The following is an 18841-nucleotide window of genomic DNA, read 5'->3' as shown; positions in this document are numbered from 1 at the left end:
GATGGGCAGATGACATGATCTGGAGACCTTATGGTTTTTTGGAATTGGAAAACAAGCCAATAAGAAATTCCCAAGCAGAAGCACAGAGAGAAAAATAGTGCAAAAACAGATAAGTGCAATGTGCGTGACATTCTGAAAAAGACATGTAATTGATGTCCCAGAAGGAGAGGAGGATAGAATAAAGTATAAGTAATATTCAGAGAGTTAGTGGCTACCAATTTTCCAAAACTATTCAAAGTATCAACCTACAGATTTAAGTAGGATAAATATAATGAAAATGATACCTGGATCTCATATATAAAACTGCTTAAAAACTAATCCATAGAGAGTCTTAAATTAGGTCAGAGAAAGACATTATTTTCAAAGGAACATCAACAAGACTTTCAGCTGACTTCTTGATTTAGGCCATGGGAGTCAGAAGACAATGGAATAGCATCTCTCCCCTCCCCCAGTTTCATTGAGAAATAATACACACATGACTGTATAAATTGAAGACATACAGCATGATGGTTTGATTTACATATATTGTGAAATGATTACCCCAGAAGGTTCAGTTAACATCCATCTTCTCAAATAGATAGAATAAAAAGAAAAAAAGAGGAAAAGAATTAAGGGGACAAATTTTCTCCTTATGATAAGAACTCTTAGTATTTACTCTTTCAGCAACTTTCTTGTATATCATACAGCAGTGTGAGCTATAGTCATCATATTGTACATGACACCCCTCGTCCTTATTTATCTCATAACGGGAAGCATTTTGGTTACCTTCCTTCAATTCTCCTTCAGTTTACTCCCTACCTCTGGTAACCGCAAGCCTGATCACTTTTTCTTTGAGTTTGATTTGTGTTTGTTTTCAGATTCCACACATTGCTGAGATTATACAGAATTTGTCTTTGTCTAACTTACTTCATTTAGCACAATGCCTCCAGGGTCCATTTATGTTGTCAGAAATGATAGTTTTTTTTTCATTTTTTATGGTTGAATAATATTCCATTTTCATTCATTGGTGAACACTTAGGTTGTTTCCATGGCTGGCTATTATAAATAATGCTGCTATAAATATGGAGGTTCAGATATCTTTTTGAGTTAGTGTTTTTCTTTTTTTTCCTTTGGATATATTTCCAGAAGTGGAACTGCTAGATTATATGGTAGTTCTATTCTTAATTTTTTGAGGATCCTCTATTGTTTTCCATACTGGCTGTACCAATTTATCATCCCATCAATAGTAATCTACCTTTTCTTCACATCCATGCCAGCATTTGTTATTTCTTGTCTTTTTGATGGCCCTTCTAACAAATATGAGGTGATATCTCATTCTGGTTTTAGTTTGTATTTAACGTGTATTTTAACGTGTGTGACTGTGATGTTGAGCATCTTTTACTGTTCCTATTGGTTTTCCTGTATCTTCTTTGGAGAACTATTTAGGTCCTTGGCCCATTTTTAAATTGGGTTGTTTCTGTTTCTGTGTTTGTGGTTTTGTTTTTTGGGTTGTTTGCTTTGATTTGTATGAGTTATTTGTATTTTAGATATTAACCCCTCATCAGATAGATGTCATATCCAAAAAAATATTACCAAGACTCATATCAGGGAGCTTTGTTCCTATGTTTTCTTCTAGGAGTTTCATGGTTTCCCATCTTATATTTAATTCTTTGATTCATTTTGAGTTAATTTTTGTGAGTGGTATAATTTATGGATCCAGTTTTTTTATATATGAATATCCACTATTTTTCTTTATGTATATTTTTTATTGGATTTTGATTTGCTAACATATAGCATAACACCCCAGTGCTCATCCCGTCAAGTGCCCCCCTCAGTGCCCATCACCCAGTCACCCCATCTCCCTTCCACTACCCCTTGTTCATTTCCCAGAGTTAGGAGTCTCTCATATTCAGTCACCTTCTCTGATTTTTCCCGACCATTTTCTCTCCTTTCCCCTTTAATCCCTTTCACTATTTCTTATATTCCCCAAATGAATGAAACCATATAATGTTTGTCCTTCTCTGATTGACTGACTTCACTCAGCATAATACCTTCCAGTTCCATCCACGTTGAAGCAAATGGCGGGTATTTGTTGTTTCTGGTGGTCCAGCACCACTTTTTAAGAGACTATTTTTCTCCATTGAATATTCATGTTTCCTGTATCAAATATAAATTCGCCATACATACTTGGATTTATTTATGGGCTTTTGATTCTGGTCTCTTGTTCTGTTTGTCAGTTTTTATGCCAGGACCATACTATTTTGAGGACTATAGCTTTATAGTATAGCTTAAAATCAGAAAGTATGGTACTTCCTGTTTTGTTCGTTTTTCCTCAGGATTTATTTGCCAATTCAGGGTCAGTGGTTCTAAATTTTAGGATTGTTTTTTCTACTCCTATAAAAAATACCATTGGAATTTTGATAGAGATTACACTGAATCTATGGATGGCTTTTGGTAGCAGTGATATTTTATTTATTTATTAATTTATTCATTTTTGGTAGCAGTGATATTTTCATAATATTCTTCCAATTCATAAAACATGGAATACTTGTCCATTTACTTGTGTCTTCTTAAATTTCTTTCACCTGCACAAATGGGGAGGGACAGAGGGAGAGGAAAAGGGGCAGAGAAAGAGGTTAGAGGGAGAGGGGGGCCGAGGGAGAAGCCAACTCTCTACTGAGCAGGGAGCCTGATGCAGGGCTTCATCCCAAGGACCCTGAGACCATGACCTAAGCTGAAGGCAGATTCTTAACTAACTGAGCCACCCAGGAGCCCCTCTTTGACCAATGTCTTACAGTTTTTAGGCTAGAAATCTTTTGCTTTCTTAATTAAATTTATTCCTAAGTATTTTTTTTGATGCTATTGTAAATGAGATCAGTTTCTTTTTCAGAAATTTTGTTAGTATATAGAAATGTTACTGATTTTAGGATTTTTTGTGTATGAAATCATGTTGTCTGCCAATCAAGACAATTTTACTTCTTCCTTTATAATTCTGATACTTTTTATTATTTTTTTCTTTCCTGATTGCTTTACGTAGGATTTCTAGTACTATGTTGAATAGGAGTGGTAAGAGTGGGCACCTTTGTCTTATTCTTGGTCTTAGAGGAAAAGCTTTTATCTTTCACTGTATTTATTTTATTTTATTTATTTTATTTTATTTTTATTTTTTTAATAATAAATTTATTTTTTATTGGTGTTCAATTTACCGACATACAGAATAACACCCAGTGCTCATCCCGTCAAGTGCCCCCATCAGTGCCTGTCACCCATTCACCCCCACCCTCTTTCACTGTGTTTAGTATGATATTAGCCATGGGCTTGTTACATATCCTTTATTATGTTGAGAAATGTTCCTTCTATGCCTAATTTGTTAAGATTTTTTATTATGAACGGATGTTGAATTTTGTCAAATTTTTTTTCTGCATCTATTGAGATGACCGTATGATTCTTTTTCATTCTATTAATGGGATGTATCATGTTGACTAATTTTCATATGTTGAACCATCCTTGCATCACAGGGATAAATCCTACTCAATCATGGTGAATGATCCTTTTGCTGAATTCAGTTTCCTAGCATTTTATTGAGAATTTTTTCATCTATGTTTATTGAGGATATTGGTCTGTAGTTTTCTTTTCTACTTGTGTCCTTTCTGATTTTGGTATAAGGATAAGTCTTGCCTCATAAAATGAGTCATGAGTTTTCCTCTTCTTTAATTTTTTGGAAGAGTTTAAGAAGGATTGGTGTTAATTCCTTAAATGTCTGGTAAAAATCACTGGTGAAGCCATTTTGTTCTGTTATTTTTTCTGCGTTGGGAGTTTTTGATTACTGATTCAGTGTCCATACTAGTAATTATCTATTTAGATTTTCTAGTTCTTCATTCAGTCTTGCTAAATTGTATGTTTCTAAGAATTTTTCTGTTTCTCATGGGTTGTCTAGTTTGCTGGCATTAAGTTGTACATAGCAGCTCTTATAATTCTTTAAATGTCTGAGATATCAGTTGTAATGTCTCTATGTAGAAGTCAAATTGTAAGACTGGATAAAAATACAAAATCTAAGTATACGCTGCGTATAGAGAATAAAGAATGCAAATATTTGAGGCTATAGAAAGGTTGAAAGTAAAAAGATAGAAAAAGATAAGCTTAAAAGCACTAATCAAAAGAGCTTTTTCAACCTTACTGATATCAGAGAAAGTAGACCTTTAAGGTAAAAAGCATTATTAGTGATAGGAGGAATATTTCATAGTTGTAAAAGGTACAGTCCAACTGGTAGGAGGCTATTGCAGTAATCCATGCCAGAGATGGTGATGACTTAGACTAGAAAGACAGCTGTTGATGTAAGGTAAAGTAGTCAAATTCTGGATATGTGTTGTGGGTAGGTGCAAATAGGACTTGCTATTGGATTTGGTATGGGATATGGAAAAAAGAGAGGTATCAAGGATGATTTCAAGGTTTTTGTCTTGAAGGACCAGGTAAATCACAGTGTGATTTACTGAAATGGGGAAATTTATTGAGACTTGAGGCTCAAAAAGAGAATAAAAGTTATTTTCTGGCTGAGTAGAACAGAATTTGGGGAAAGAGCTGTAATTCAGTTTTGAACATATAGAGTGATGGTGCTGAGAAGGCATTTGGATACACGAATCTGTAATCTAGTGTAACTCCTCATTTTATAGATGAAGAGAGTGAGGCTTCAAAACCATCTTGTAGGGCGCCTGGGTGGCTCAGTTAGTTAAGCATCTGCCTTTGGCTCAGGTCATGATCTGGGGTCCATGGATTGATTCCTCCATTGAGCTCCCTGCTCAGCAGGGAGTCTACTTCTCACTTCTCCTCTGCCTCTCGCCCTGCTCCTGCTCTCTCTCTCAACTAGATAAATAATATCTTTAAAAAAAAATAAACAAACAACCAAAAAAAAAAAAAAAAACAAACCCCAACAAAACTGACTTGTAGTTACACCACAAATAAATGTCAGTGCCAGAATTAAGATCCAGATCGTTTGGAGCTAAGCCTAGTGACTTAAACCATACCATATGTTACTTCTAAATTTGCTTTGTTGAACTGCAGAAAATATTTCATATAGAATAGTTGTAATTGTTAAGGTGTATTGAGTGTTACTGCATGCCAAGAATCATGCTAAATAGGATACCTTCTCTCTTAAGGTCTTTTTTTTTTTCTTTTGTAGTCCAACAAGGTAAATACTGTAATTATCTCATTTTTATAGTTAGAAAACTGAGCTTTTGAGATTAAGTGACTTTCCCAAGGCCATTGGTGAAGCTATTCAGATAGCCCCAGGGGTTCAACTCCTGTCCCCATGTTTTAACTGCTATACTTTATCTTTTCCAGCATGCTAGAAAACAGACACTCAAACTGTGCTGTGTCCCATTTCATCTTCTGGATTCATTTGTGGGTTTATGATTATGTCACATACAGACTATTTGATTTTTTGACCTCCAGTTTTTCCTTTAGGTTTTGAATTGGACTAAGGAGCCATTTCCGTCCAGTTACATTTAGGGAACTCACTGATACTTCCATAGTGCTCTTTCCCCAGGGCCCAAGAGGAATGCTTCATTAGGACATAGTGATGGCTTCTTGTTTCAGCAGCTGTAACAGCTGTCTTTTTGGAACAAAGGAGTAATTAGAAATCATTTGCAATAAAAGCCTTCTTTCCTTTTCTGACATAAGAGCCTTTGTATTTTTGTTGACTTCTTTGAAAATTACAGAGAAAATAAATGAAACCAGGAAAAAAAAATGCCAGAAACCCCAACACCTCATCCAAATTACCTCCCCAACCAAAACTGAAACATCCTCAGAAGAATGAGGCTTTTTTTTTTTTTTTTTTTTTTGGTCTTTAATCTAAGGGTAGTGTAAAAGCCTAGGTAGTCTCTGGGACTACTTTAATCAACTTAATGCAGTCTGTAGACTTCAGGCTTTGGGCTAGTACAAAGAGACACTCAGATGTAAGCCAGTGAGTGAATGCTTTCACAGGGCATTGCACTAAAAACAGGTCTATGCGATAAAAGGAGAGGTCCAACAGGAGTCAATGATATGGTCCATTCTGGCTAGATTGATACCGTCTGGAAATGGGTTATGTTACTAAAGGTGTAGTGGCAAGAGCCAGCTGGTCCCTCCATCTAGCATAATTTCCTTCACAAGTCGCTTGTGAGAATAAAAGTGAATGGTGATGGACCTTTGTTAGTTCAAAGGTTTTTACCTCTTTATTCTAAAGCCCCATTGTGAATTCACAGGGCTTAAAATATGTATTACTGTCCCTTTCATTTTATCGTTCTAAAAGAAATCAAAGACAAAACTTATGTCTTCCCAATGAGCTTGTCTGTTTGAAATCATAGGGTGTTTGTACATATGGTCTTCTAATATCTCAACTGAATCTTTGCAATTTCTGTGGGAATTGTGAGGCATTTGTCTTCCTTACAGAGTTGCAAGGAACTCTTGCAAAAAAGACTGATTTGCTTTCTCTTCCTTTTCAGTAATTACAGTTTAGTTTATTGTAAAATAAAACAAAATAAACTATGAGGACATTTTTAAGGGGATCTGGAAGGCTGTTAATTGTCCCCTCCTTCTCAATGACAGTTGAGTAGTTCATCTTGCTATAATCTCAACTCTTGAGGATTTCCGTCCACAACTTTTACTTCAACAAAACGTCTGGCTGAATCAAATAGGTTTTGAGCCTAAACATTGTGTACTACAGAGGGTGATGCTAGGAAAAATATGAAAATTTTAGCTGTACAACGAAAATAATAGTCTCATGAACATTACTAATTGCTGTTTGTTATGACTGGCCTGAAGAATTTTTCCTGAAGGTACATACTTCATATTGTGAATTGCTTGCTCACTGGATTCTCTATGTCCTATATTTTCTCATCTGACACACAATCCATACTTTAAAGTCTATCTTTTATCCATTCAATACAGCTTAAAGTGTAATTTTGGTGACTGACAGTTTATAAAAAAAGGAGAAATGCTCATTTTTTAAAAAACTGGGAAACAAAATAATCTCTTACCAGTACAAAAACATTGGTGACACTCCCCAGTTTCCCAAAGAAATATTTTGTTCATCATCTCCTGAAATGTGAATCACAACACTCATGACAGGTGAATGAAGAGAGGAAAATTAAGATATGGGCACAAACAAAAGCAGCATTAATAATTCAGGTAAATAAAATTTGTATACAAAAGAAAACTGTCAAGGTGATGGAGAATGTTTCTGCAAATACAGGACATTTAGGCAACAGGAAAATGAGTTGAGCTTTGAATGTTTTACATTCCATGCAAGGGCTTATGTAGCTTGAATTTTCTTTTCCATTCCATGTAGCTTATGTAGCTTGAATTTGCTTTTCCTGATTTCATTGTTGTAGCAAATATTATTTACTATGATTTATAATCTTTCCTAGGTTAAATGAGTTGGGAGTTTTTCCCTTATCCACATTGCTACAATTTTAAAGAATCAGCCTCAGGTAGACTGTGGAGTGTTCTTTGATATTTTATAGTTTGTTTATATTAGCTTTAATTGGTTGAAAGCCATTCTTTTCTTATCTGAGCCATTTATACTAATTTATATAATTTTGTCATATCTCATCCGTAGTGTTGCTCAGTGAGTCTCTTCATGTAGTTTGGCTGCTTTAATTTTTAAGGCACGTTGTAAAAACATTTAAAAGCAGATGTGTGTATAAATATAAATATGTATACGTATTTTCAGTTGTAAAGGTAGTATATTACTATTTACTCTTCTGAATGTAATTTGTTTTCACTTTTCATTATACCTTGGAAATCATGCGGTATCAACACGTATAGATCTACTTCATTGTTTTTAATGGTTGTGTATATTCCATTTAATGAGTGGACCCAGTGTCTTAGACCTTTTTTTTTTTTTTTTTTTTTTTTTACTGGTAGCTATTTAGGTTGTTTTTCTTTCGGTTTCTGTGATAAACAATGCTTCAGTGAACATCTTTGCATATATATCTTGGCTTATTTTTGCAAGTAAATTGCTAGTGAAATTGCTGAAGGATAAATTCCTGGCAGTTAAATTGCTGTGAAACGTATAGTCAAATTGCTTCCCAAAGAGGTTACGCCAATTTACATGTTCACCAGTTGTGTAGGAGGGAGTCTGTTTCTCTATATTCCAGCCAATATTGAGTACTACCACATATTCTGAGCTCTGCCAATCTTGCATATCATTTAAGATGGATTGGTGGCTCTAAGCCCATGAGTGCAGCTTGTTAATGTGACCTCCCTGTAGAGGGATCTGTTTCCTGGAGAACCTCTAGCATCAGTGTCTTTAGAATTTTTCTCTTGCATTAGTCAGACTCTAGTGGGGTTGCAGACACTCCTGCAATCTCCTGCCTGGAGGGGGAATGCCTGACGGTCAGTGTTCTGGGAGCCCAGGAGAGAAGTCCGTTTTCAGTACAGAACTCATGCTCTGAACTGTACATTGAGTCCCCAGGTCAAGGACTTTGTTACCAATCCTCCCCCAAAGAATGAATCTCATTTTTCTGCTTTATGAATTATGTTGGTTCACTGTTTCCCCCAACACCAGTTTGAGATACAGCACTCTGGGGTCTGCTCAGTCATTTACCATTCTCCGTGTTTTTACAAGTTTGCAAAAATACTGCCCCCTCTCCTGTTCACCCTAACTCACTTAAATAAAGTCAATGTTTCTGGAGGGAGCAAGAGTGGTGGGTATGTGTTCAGTCTGCTGTTTCATCTTAGTCAATTAATCCCTCTAAACTCTCAATGTTCTCAACTAAGGAAAGAGGATAATAGTGTTTTCATCAGTTGTGAGGATGGAATTGTGGTAATACAGGGAAAGGACAAATCATGGTCTCTCAATAAATGTCTTTGTATAATATCACTACCTGTGTGACTACATCCCTCCCAAACTTGTGGAATATATCACAGATATATTGCAAATAAATCTTTTTTTCCTGAGAGATGGAAAGCATGTTATATGGAAAAAACTGCCTTCTCCTCTGAGACAGGGGAACCCTCCTGCACCGCTGGTGGGAATGCAACTGGTGCAGCCACTCTAGAGAACAGTATGGAAGTTCCTCAGAAAGTTAAAAATAGCACTACCCTATGATCCAGCAATTGTACCACTAGGTACTTACCTAAAGGATACAAAGATACAGATTTTTATATCTGCCAGTGTTTTTAGCAGCATTATCAACCATAGCCAAACTATGGAGAGAGCCCAGATGTCCATCGACAGATGAATGGATAAAGAAGATGTGGTATAAATGTACAGTGGCGTATTACTCAGGCATCAGAAAGAATGAAATCTTGCCATTTGCAATGGCATGAATGGAGCTAGAGTGTATTATAATAAATGAAATCAGTCAGTCAGAGAAAGACAAATACCATATAATCTCACTCATATGTAGAATTTAAGAAAGAAGATGAAGATAGAGGAAGGGTGAAAAGAAAAAGAGGAGAGAAGGAAATAAAGCATAAGAGACTCTTCACGATAGAGAACAAACTGGGAGTTGATGGAGGGAGATGGGTGGGGGATGAGATAGATGGGGGATGGGTAATTATTAAGAAGGGCACTTGTGGTGAGCACTGGGTGTTGTGTCTACAGTAAGTGATGAATCACTAAATTCTACTCCTGAAACCAATATTGCACTGTATGTTAACTAAAATTTTAAAAAATTAAAAAAAAATCCCGCCTTCTCCTCTGATCAGGATCAGATTTGTATGCCTTGCTCTCTTGTTGCTGTCAATATAATAATGTGAGGAAATGATTTTTCACTGGGTATCCCCAAATGTCGGTGTGTGTAGGTCTTCTCTTTTGGGCTAGCTGGTTTCACCTAAGGGAGAATTTCTAGTGTTTTACCTGTGGATGGCAACCTGTTGCTGGACCTTGGATTGCTGATCAGGAAGGATAAGGGCTCTGTGGGCCTTGCTCCTTCCTATGTAGGTTTGAGTGGAAACTCTGTTTTTGGTCACTTCAGTCCTATCTTCAGCAATGCCGGCGGTCTTGAATGTGGGAGCTCTGGGGTTCCAACCTGCCAGGAAGAAAACCTCTTATCTCCTGCTGGGGTGGGAGGGAGCAGTTTCATGGCTCTGTGGGTGTGGGAGGAGTCCTGGAAATTGAACCACTCTTTGTAAAAATGCCTTGCAACTTTTTTTTTAAGATTTTATTTATTCACTTGACAAAGAGAGAACACAAGCAGGGGAAGGAGCAGGGGGAGGAGAAGCAGACTCCCGCAGAGCAGGAAATCCGATGTGGGGCTGGATCCCAGGACCCCAAGACCATGACCTGAGCCAAAGGCAGACGCCCAACTGATTGTGCCACCCAGGCGCCCTGCCTTGCAGCCTTTAATGTATTTTCAGATCACCAGGGAATAGGCTCTGAATCAGTAAGTCTGGAGTGGTACCTAGAATTCTTTATTTCTTTTTTTAAGGTTTTTAAAATTTATTTGTGGGGCAGGGAGAGGCAGAGGTAGAGAGAGGGAATCTCAAGCAGACTCTCCGCTGGCAGGGAAGCCCATGCGGGGCTCCATCTCACGGCGCTGAGACCGTGACCTGATCTGAAATCAAGTGTCAGAGACTTAACCCACTGAGCCACCCAGGTGCCCCTGGAATGCAGTATTTCTAACAGGCTTTTTAGAGATGCCAGAGGGGGATCCCTGGGTGGCTCAGCGGTTTAGCGCCTGCCTTCAGCCCAGGGCGTGATCCTGGGGTCTCAGGATCGAGTCCCACATCAGGCTCCCTGCATGGAGCCTGCTTCTCTCTCTGCCTGTGTCTGCCTCTCTCCCTCTCTCATCTCTCTCATGAATAATAATAATAATAATAATAATAATAATAATAATAAAAAATCTAGAGGTGCCAGGTAGCTGGTTGCAGACTGTGAATAGCAAAGCTTTCTATAGACTACCCATCCAACTGTCCTGGGCCTGGTACTTCTTTGCTTTCCTGGGCTTCTGGTGACCTGAATAAAGTTGCTTTTGTTAGTTTTTCCCTCTATAGGTTTAGGCTTCAGGTTTTCCTGCTTTGCAGAATGACTGACTGCTTGCCTGTTCATATTTGAGTGAGATAAGAAAAATCTCTCTTCTGTTTTTGTTTCCTTTTCTGTCCTCTTTGTCCTTGTAGGTTTGTAGCTTTCCATTCCTCTTTTGTCATTTTAGGAAGGGGCAAGAGGGAGCAGAGATAACTATAGGAGTTTAAATTGCCATGTTCTGTGAAGTCAATTTAGACAATCGCAGGTGTCTGAAAAACACTGGCTGACTGTAAAGTTCTATAGAAGTTAGTTAGATTATTTTGCTGAGCATACCAGGAGGCAATGATCAGAGGTCACTGTGTACTCTCGTCCCATCAAGTACGTAACTACCTGGTATGTACGGCTAGCATCCATCAGGTATAGAGCTGGGACCTTCAAGAACAGGAGAGAACATGCATGAGAAATATGAATATGGCCAATGTGGGTAATTATGGATTCAGCAATAGCCAGCTTACCATTGCACATCTATAGGAATTTTTCCACCTTAAATGTTGGAATAATACAACTTTAGTTCTGATTCAATTTAAGACTGAAAGTTTGGCTATGCACAGGTATGATCAGAGAAGCAATCATGGGATATGAGCCAAGGATTTGATCTATCATCTACCTATTGTTTTTCTATCTATCACATATAGATGTAAAGGGATCTGTATCCTTGCTAGATGTATATCCATATCCTCCAGGAATGATTTATGTATCTGGAAGCGAATACAAATTATATTATTTTCCTCTTCTTTTAAAACAAGGTAGCTGTTATATATATTATTCTACACATTATTTTTTCCCATGGCAGTATTTGGTATGTAACATTGTGCTTTTTTTTATTTTTTTATTTTATTTTTTTTAACTTTTATTTATTTATGATAGTCACACACACAGAGAGAGAGAGATAGAGGCAGAAACATAGGCAGAGGGAGAAGCAGGCTCCATGCACCGGGAGCCCGATGTGGGATTCGATCCCGGGTCTCCAGGATCGTGCCCTGGGCCAAAGGCAGGCGCTAAACCGCTGCGCCACCAGGGATCCCTGTGCTTTTTTTTTTTTTTTTAAAGATTTTATTTATCTATTCATGAGAGAGAGAGAGAGAGAGAGAGAGAGAGGCAGAGACACAGGTAGAGGGAGAAGCAGGCTCCACGCAGGGAGCCCGATGTGGGACTCGATCCCAGGACCCCAGGATCAGGCCCTGGGCTGAAGGCAGCGCTAAACCACTGAGCCACCTGGGCTGCCCAACCTCGTGCTTTCTAATAGTTTGCATGCTATTCTACTATATGAATGTACCATAGTTAATTTAGTCCATCTTCTATTAGACATCTGATATCTGGGCCTTTTCCAGTCTTTTGCTTTTACAAATGTTGCTGAAATCAGTGTAATTTCATGGGTGTACTCTTAGATCTTCATGGTAAATTTTTTAAAATGGAATTTCTAGATCACAGGGAATAGTACATTTGTAGATATTGCCAATTATCAGTTGTTCTCCATAAGCATTAAACAAATTGGTATTGGGGCGCCTGGGTGGCTCGGTTGGTTTAAGCATCGGACTCTTGACTTCGGCTCAGGTCATGATGTTGGGGTCGTGAGATCAAGCCCCATGTCAGGCTCTCCGCTCAGCAAGGAGTTTGCTTGAGATTCTCAGATACTCTCTCTCCCCCTGCCCCACCCCACTGCACCCTCTCACTCTCTCTCTCAAATAAATAAATACTTCTTTTAAAAAATTTATACTTCTGCCAGCAATGCTGAAGAGTGCATATTATCCCACAAATAATACATTAACAGTTCGACATTGTTGCCAAAATGAGAGGTTTTTTTAAAAAGACATTTTTCTTGGTATGTCTGAGGTTGAATCTTTTCATATGGTTAAGGGCCACTTGTGTGCTTTATCTGGGACATGTGTATTTCAAAAATCCATGTTCTTTGTCAATTTTCCAACTGGGTTTTTTTTCTTAGAGTTTTTTTTTTGGGAACTCTTTATATATTAAGGAGATGTGGCACACAGGCTAAGGTGATCCCTGGTAGGTGATGCCCTTGTACAATTCCCTCTCCTTAAATGAGAGCAGAACCTGTGACTTGCTTCTAACAAAGAGAATAGGTCAGCAGTAAAGGGATTTTGCATATCTAATTAAAGTCCCTGACCACTTAATTTTAAGTCAATCAAAAGGGACATCCTGGGTGGGCCTGACCTAATCAGGTGGGCCCTTTAAAAGGGAGTGTAGAGGTCAGAGACTGGAAGCAGCAGAAGCTTGTTCTCTTTGTTGCTGCTCTTGAAGAAGTAAGCTGCCTTGTATTTTGCGAACTATATCGAGGAGTTTGCAAGCAGGTCCTTCCTTAGTCAAACCTGTAGATGAGAAGATAGCTCTTAAGTTTAGTCATAACTGGAAAGACTTTCCCTATTCTAAGATTATAAAACATTTCTGCATGTTTTCTTCCACAACTTATGAGATTTTATTTTTGTACACTTAAAGTCTTTGATCTGTTTGGAATTTAATTTGCCTTAAGGTGTGAAAAATGGATAAAATTTGTTTTTTCTATGTGGCTGTCCAGATATCTCAATACTAAAATTTGTTTTAGTGTTTCAACCTATCCCCTGTTGATCTGAGAGGATATTTTTTCCCCCATGAATTCCCTTGTGTATTGGAATTGTCTAAACTTTAAAAAAAAAAAAAGGAATGGTCTAAACTTTTAATATTTTGGTAGTATAATTTCTTTTTCTTTTTTGAATTTCATTTCATTTTACTTTTTTTTTCATTTTTAAAGTTTAAATTCAATTTGCCAATATATAGCACCTGGTAGCATAATTTCTTGAATGTAATTTGGTACATTATTTCTTTGAATTTTTTTTAGGGGGCCCTATTTCTTAGAAGTCAGGAATTTCAACTGACCATCTTTGTATCTCCTAGCCCACTGTTTGGAATACAATAGACCCTCAATGAAAGCTATTGAAGGAATGAATAATGGTATTCATACAGTGCAGATGTAATTTATGGAATGCTTTTGCTCAGTATTAACTTTCCTTAGTCAGCAGCTGAATTTCAGTTTAGGGAATTATGATTTTGGGATTCAAGCTCCATCCCTACAAATGAGTTTATAGATACATACTCGGTGCATATGTATAGATTTATGATTGTAATCTTGACCAGTAGAACCAAAGAGAAATGAAGTGTGTATTTATGTTCCCATTCTGTAACTGAAAGAAAACATAATAAACTTCAATCAGTTAGTAATCATTTGCATTTATTATGGGTGATGGGAATCACTTACTGCTCAAACCTATAGTTTCTATGGGGAGGACTTTCCCTCTTGCCTCACCCCTTAGTCCAACCTACAGAGGAACCCACAGAGGTATTGTGAGTTATCTATCTAGTGAGTTTGGGAAAGGAGCTAGACATACAAAGCCTAGCCATTTTCTCATACTATTTGTGTGTGTGTGCGTGCGTGCACATATCTGTGTTCAACATCTTGTTGGAAACATATATTCTAATCTGATTTTCTTTTGAAATTTTTTTAATTTAAATTTGGTTTAATTAACATATATTGTATTTTTAATTTCAGAAGTAGAATTTAGTGATTCATCAGTATTATGTAACACCCAGTGCTCATTCCATCAGTGCCCTTCTTAATGCCCATCACCCAGTTACTCCACCCCCCTACCTACCTCCTCTCCAGCAACTCTCAATTTGTTCCCTTTAGTTGAGTCTCTTATGGTTTGTCTTTCTCAGTTTTCCTCTTTTTTTATTTTTCCTTCCCTAACTGACTTATTTCACTTAGCATGATAATGCTCTAGTTCCATTTGCAACAATGAGGATGGAACTAGTGAAATAAGTCAGTCAGAAATACAAATACCATATGATTTCACTCATAGGTGGAATTTAAGAAACAAGACAAGAAAATAAGGGAAGGAAATTAAAAAAGAATGGAATGGAATCAAGTGATAATTGTCTTTCTCTGATTGACTGATTTCACTCAGCATAATATGCTCTAGATCCATCCTCATTGTTGCAAATGGCAAGATTTCATTCTTTTTGATGGCAGAGTAATATTCCATTGTATATAAATACTACCTCTTCTTTATCCATTCATCTGTTAATGGCATCTGGGCTTTTCCCATAGTTTGGCTATTGAGGACATTGCTGCTATAAACACTAGGGTGCATGTGGCCCTTCAGATCAGTACATTTGTATCTTTGGGATAAATACCCAGTAGTACAATTGCTGGGTCATAAGATGGCTCTATTTTCAACTTTTTGAGAGATGTCCATACTGTTTTCCAGAGTGGTTTGCATTCCCACCAAGAGTATAAGAGGGCTCCCCTTTTTCCACATCCTTGCCAACATCTGTTGTTTCCTGACTTGTTAATTTTAGCCATTCTGACCAGTGTGAGGTGATACCTCATTGTGTAATCTGATTTTCTATGTAAATTTAATAAAGTAGAAATTGGATGCACAGATGGTAGTATTTACACAGTGTGGTCTTGGAGGATGCATCCCTTCAATGCTTGATGTTCTTGATGGCCAGGTAGGCTTGCGTTTTTCTGCACTGCATGGCACTGAGTGAATGAATTTACTTCCATCCACTGCTGACACACCTGAACCATGTCCTTCAAGCTAAACTGGCCTTTGCTGTCAATCCTGCTGATATTCTGACCCCTATCTCTTGTTTAGTTCACTAGTGGTTGGGAACTTGGGCCGAGTAAATGGTTCTATTTAATGGGCTTCCTCAAGCCTTTCAGCATTTAATCTGAAATTACTTTAATTGTAATCTTCCCCTGATAACCTTCCTAAACTCTTTCTTTTGAAATTACCTAATTCAACCAATTTTGTTTTAATATACTGTGTGTTGGCTCAGTTTAAGTACTTAAAATCGAGATAACTGACTAATGTTACTAATGATGGGGTGTGTTTAATGCAGCTTTATATCTCATCTCTATATGCTCATTGAAGGCAGTGCATATTATGTATATAGGTTCATTCAGTAGTTTCAGAGAATGAGCAGAGTCTGTGAAATTCATTAAATATTGCCACAATAAGAAAAAAGGACAAACCACAAGAGAAAAACAATCTGTACATGAGATTTCACTGCAAACTAGACTGTTTCAGTGTTTATAAATATTCGTCTGTGGAGAGAAGTACATGTATTATAATAATTATGCATTAGTGCCTCATTAGTAGGGGGTTACATCCATGCTGTTTCTTTTTCCTCTAGTGTATTCTGATAAGTTAGCATTTTTAAAGTCTTATTTAAAATGTAATAAAAACAGAGGAGAGAGAGTGTGTGTATATTCAAGAGTAGATCATTTGTAATTCCTTCAGCTGTGTGAAGAAACATGTTCCATGGGCTTCTGAGCCTACAGAGAAGATGTAAAATATTACCTTCCTCATTCAGGACCAGAACCTAATGACTTGAAAAGTGACAAGCAGGTCACGTCAGAACAGAACTTTTATTGTATTGATGTTTTATTTTTGATGCCATTATATACATTTAAATGATAGGTTCCTAAATATGTTTTTTAAAAGAGATCCTTTCCTGACTAGCACTTCCACAAATACCTTTTAATGCACTTTGTAGGTACCTTCTAATTGCAAAATCCATGGATATGTTCAGTCTTTTTAAATTTGATCCTTCTGTCAAATTTCGTCTAGTTGGGGGCACCTGGGTGGCTCATTGGTTGAGCGTCTGCCTTTGGCTCAGGTCGTAGTCCCAGGGTCCTGGGATCGAGTCCCGCATCAGCCTCTCTGCAGAAAGCCTAGTTCTCCCTCTGCCTGTGTCTCTGCCTCTCTCTCTGTCTCTCATGAATAAATAAATAAAATCTTTTTAAAAATCTTAAATTTCATCTAGTTGACCAATTTCTCCTTTTTGGGGTTCTATATACCTTTGACTGCTAGATAGAGCACATTACTTGTTCTCCTCCAGCCTCTCTGACTGCTGTTTCTCTATCTCTCTTACGTGGTCCTCTTTATTTTCTTTGTCTATTCCTCACATATTCCATTTTTTCTTTTCACTGCTCTTCTCACACTTCCTCTTCTCCCCAGATGATCTTGGTTCTCATGATTTCTGTTATCACCATCTATGCTAATGATTCCTATGTCTATGTTTTTGCTCTGCTTGAATCTGTGTCAGGTTGCCATTTCCAACTGCATACTGGATTCCTCTAGCAGTTTCATAGGTACTCAGAACTTAACTGAAGACCAGCTGGAATTCATCATCTTCTCTCATAAGCTTGCTCTCACTTCTTTATTCTGTTTTAAATGATGGCATCACTATCAGTCACCAAAAGAAGCAGCTTGGAAGTTACCCTTGACAGCTTTCATATGTCCTCTCCTGTGTCCATTTAGGCACCAAGCTCTGACAAATCTACCTCTCAGTATGCTCTCAAATTGATCCCATTCTTTGAGTCTGTCTTATGACTTCTCTGGTTGGATAAACTGCTTGGGCTATTGCAACTGACTTTCCACAGGCCACCTGGCATGTTGTCTTGTCCCAGTCAAAGCCACACTCTCACACTGCTTTAGAATGCATTGCTGCCCAGGCACTGCCCTTCTTAAAACTCATCAGTGGCTTCTTATTGCATGAAGGGTAAGGATCAAGCTCTTAATGTAGGGTGCAAGGCCTTTAATTTGGAGGAAAGAGGAATGGGAAACTGTTTTTGAGGCATAAAGTTAAAACAATATAGAAATGTAAAAGGTAAAAAAAAAAAATCACCATTCCCCAGTCCACTCCTCAGAAGTAACCACTGTTAGAATATAAGTTAAAATTCTTAAGTACAAGTTACAGAAAATGCTGGTTGATTTAAGCAAAAAAGGAATATATTTAGAAAAATGTGTGGTAGCTTCCTGAATCCTCAGAAGTGAGAACCGGATTGAAGATGATGCAGCCAGGAGGTAACAAAGTGCCACATCCAAAGTAACATGGAGGCCATCACTACAGTGGCTACTGTGTGGTCAGTGCTGGCCCCGGCACTACAGCTGTTGCTTCTCAGCAGCTCCATGCTACTGTCATAGCCATCACTGCACAGACACCTGGTACCTGGTTCCTGCAAGGCTGGGCTGGGGCTTTGGTTAGCATTGCCTAGACATAGTGAGGGCTTGGAAAGCAACTGTCTGAGATTTTCAGGGACAAAGTCACAACGAAATTATGAGTAGAAACTCTGGAACCCAATTTCTTGGATTGCAATTTGTTCATGTACTTATTGGTTGGCAGGATACTTGACCTCTCTGCGTCTCAGTTTCCTTTTCTGTGAAGTAGGGATGCTTCATGGGATTGTAGTGAAAATGAAATGTTATTTTAGGCAAATTGGTTACAAAAGTTCTTGACTGAAATCTTACCATTTACATCAACATGGATGGAACTGGAGGGTATTATGCTGAGCAAAATAAGTCAGTCAGGGAAAGACAATTATATGGTTTTACTCGTATGTGCAATATAGGAAACAGTGCAGAGACCCATAGGGGAAGGGAGGGAAAACTGAATGGGAAGAAATCAGAGGGGAAGATAAATCATGAGAGACTCCTAACTGTTGGAAAGGAAGCTGCGGGTCACTGGAGGTGAGGTGGGTAGGGAAATGGGGTAACTGGGTGATGGGTATTAAGGAGGGCACGTGATGGGATGAGCACTGGGTGTTATACGCAACTGATGAATTACTGAACTCTATATTTGAAACTAATGATAGTGATGAAACTAATGTATGTTGGGTAATTAAAGTTAAAGTTTTAAAAAGTGCCTGGTGATCATAAATATATAAAATGTTAGCTATTATTATCATTTCAGATTATATAGTGAAACTTGATTTTCCCATTAAGACTTATCTAGAAGAGGAAGATTGCACAAATTTAGAAAAGGAGTTCATGCAAGCGGGCAGCCAGAAAG

General features: G+C 37.8%; 1 pseudogene; it reads right to left on the bottom strand.

The window, feature by feature from the left end:
- The window catches only part of LOC129519788 (CD9 antigen-like), a 36401-nt pseudogene that overhangs the window by 11012 nt on the left and 6548 nt on the right, over positions 1 to 18841 (bottom strand).

Source organism: Nyctereutes procyonoides, unplaced genomic scaffold (genome assembly GCF_905146905.1).
Source record: "Nyctereutes procyonoides isolate TBG_1078 unplaced genomic scaffold, NYPRO_anot_genome, whole genome shotgun sequence".
NCBI classification, from domain to species: Eukaryota; Metazoa; Chordata; class Mammalia; order Carnivora; family Canidae; genus Nyctereutes; species Nyctereutes procyonoides.
Note: the sequence above shows the minus strand (reverse complement) of the source record. Positions and strands in the feature narration are given on the sequence as shown.